This window comes from Phyllostomus hastatus, unplaced genomic scaffold (genome assembly GCF_019186645.2).
Source record: "Phyllostomus hastatus isolate PE091 unplaced genomic scaffold, TTU_PhHast_1.1 phas_scaffold_60, whole genome shotgun sequence".
Taxonomy (NCBI): domain Eukaryota; kingdom Metazoa; phylum Chordata; class Mammalia; order Chiroptera; family Phyllostomidae; genus Phyllostomus; species Phyllostomus hastatus.
The window spans coordinates 12,677,588-12,680,165 of record NW_025334038.1 but is presented as its reverse complement, the minus strand read 5'-3'; the positions used below and the strand labels follow the sequence as shown (position 1 = coordinate 12,680,165).

At 42.9% G+C, this 2,578-nt stretch overlaps 1 non-coding gene across 1 annotated transcript; it reads left to right on the top strand.

The window, feature by feature from the left end:
• Positions 1-802: 802 nt before the first annotated feature.
• LOC123810546 lies at positions 803-967 on the top strand. The gene has a single exon (XR_006784273.1). It is a non-coding gene; the product is annotated as a U1 spliceosomal RNA (small nuclear RNA).
• Positions 968-2,578: the final 1,611 nt, after the last annotated feature.

Genomic DNA, 2,578 nt, shown 5'->3' with positions numbered 1-2,578 from the left:
CAAAGGGTCACTGGTTTGATTTCCAGTCAGGGAACATGCCTGGGTTGCAGGAAAGGTCCCCAGCAGGGGGCGCTCGAGAGGCAACCACACACTGGTGTTTCTCTCTCTCTCTTTCTTCCTCCGTACCCCTCTCTAAAAATAAATAAATAAATAAAATCTTTTGAAAAAGCACCACTTTCACAAATTGAGAATCTGGGAAGATGGCACTCCTGGAGTGGGCATAGCAGCTCCTTCCCACATACCTTGCTGTATGCATCTCTTCCATGTGGCTGTTCCTGAGTTGTACCTTTTACAATAAACTGGTAATCATAAGTAATGTGTTTCCCTGAGTTCTGCAAGCCATTATAGCAAATTATCGAAGCTGTGGAGGGCATCACAGGAACTTCAATTTATAGCAGGTTGGTCAGAGGTCTGTTCTTGTGATTGGTGTCTGACATGGGGTCAGTCTTGTAACACTGAGCCCTTAACCTGTGTCAGAATTGAATTGTGGGAAACCCACTTGGTGTCTGGAGACTTGGAAATGGGTTGGTATAGAAAAACTTTCCACATATTGGATGTCAGAAGTATCGAGACTTGAAAAAACTGTTTTTCTTCTAATGGCAATCCTTAGTTTACATGTCACTAGCCTGGAACTCCATAAAGGCAAGGATGATGTCTTATTTACCTCCTTCTGTCCAGTGCTGACACAGAATAGATGTTTGATAAGGTTGTTCAATAAATGAATAAACATACAAATTAAGTAATAAATGAGAGTCATTGTGCTGGGCAGCTCACAGACGTGTCTGTGCTTACCTAAAGTGTGATATGTCAGGGCAGATGCCGTGATCACAAAGGTGGTTTTCGCAGGGCAAGCCTTACCCACCGCACTCCGGATGTGCTGACTCCTGTGATCTCCCCAAATGTGGGAAACTCAGCAGCATAATTTGTGGTAGTGGAGGATCAGGAAGAGGGTGGGGGAAAGCCTTTCCATATCGTCATCATGGAAAAGGTTGGGCAGACTTGTTTAGGATGACTGGTGTGAAATCTGGGTAAAACATGGAGAAAATGTGATATAATGTTGGGGAAAAAAGAATTTCAAGAAGTATACGTACACTAATATTATAAAGAACATTTATGTATATTATTTTTTGAGAACAAAACCAAAAAGTAATATGTAAAAAAAAAAGGTGAAATAGTGGGATTCTAGGTGATTGTATTTGTAATTCTATTTTCCATATATTCTGTTATTTTTTATCAATAAGGAAGAAGAAGAGGGAAAAACAGAACTTGGAAATTGTCTTAATCTGGTGGTCACCTGTATAATAGTAACTCCAGCACCACACGGCCCCTCCCAAAGCCCTCACCAACCCCAACAGGGGAGAAAAAGCCTCCAGTGCTGACTCTGACACTGGGCACAGAGGAGGCAGATGAAGACAAATCATTTTTTGCATGTAACCCATAGGCTTCAGTCTGGTCAAGTCTAGCAAGGCCTCCAGGCCCTAAGACACTTACATGTCCTGCATGCCAGACAGATCTGTGTATATAGAGGTATTTAAAAGAACAAAGAGCTTAAATAGCCACTTTGCTTTGTACCTAGAGCATCTCAGGCCTTCAGATCACCCTGAAAAGAGCCTACTCAAGTATTAACAGATATCAATCTCATAAATTGTGCAGCAAGCACCCTTATTTTCTTCTCAATCTATTTCACTTGCCACGTCTCCCAGGGGCAGGCTGGAAAATATGTGGTAATTATATATTGATAGAACGTGGGAGCAGGTTGTATACAAACCCACATACTTGGCTTCCTTATTAACCAGCTAAAATGTGCTCTGTGGAATCCTTCTTTGCTCTTTAAGGAATCTCCAGAATTGAGCTATTAATTTGCTGTGTATGATTTACCCCTTGCTCACAAAAATTGCCAGAACTCATGTGGACAAAGAGGAGATGGGGCTTTAACGTACAACCCCCGAGTCATCTTCCTTGGTAGGGCTCCCATCTGAAACCTGCGACTTTTCCCACGTAAGGCACACAACTTCCTGGGCTGGCTTCCTGGTCTCCTGCACCAACTAATTTGGAAGAGTTAGTCATCATGAAAAGTACTTATTAGGAAAGCATCATTGGGCTATTTTTGTGGGCCCTCAGAGAAATAAATTACTTTTTATTTTTTAAGGAACATGGCAAGCTATGGGTTTAACAGTAGGTTTTTCTCACAAAACCTAATGATAATAGCTCCCAGTGAAGAAACCTCAGAAAATTGGGAATGGGCACTTCCGGGAACTTGAATGATCCTCATTTGATCTGCCTAAAAGGTTTAAGCAAAGGGAGCAGGTGGGGAGGTCTCATGTCAAAGACATTTAGGTGAAGGGCAGTGTGGAAAGCAAATGCTGACCCACGGTACTTAGGAGCTGCTGCCCAGGTGACCTAAACAGCTGACCTAATGGATGGTCATAGTGGGTGATCTAAATGGACCTCAGGACTAAGAGAAATGTGAGCAGGCCATGTAATTCAACATATTGAGGGTGCGGCCAGACTACACCAAGGTGGTCCTGTCACTCAGCATTTCCTATGGGTGTGATGGCACCCACCTCCAGCTGGGAGC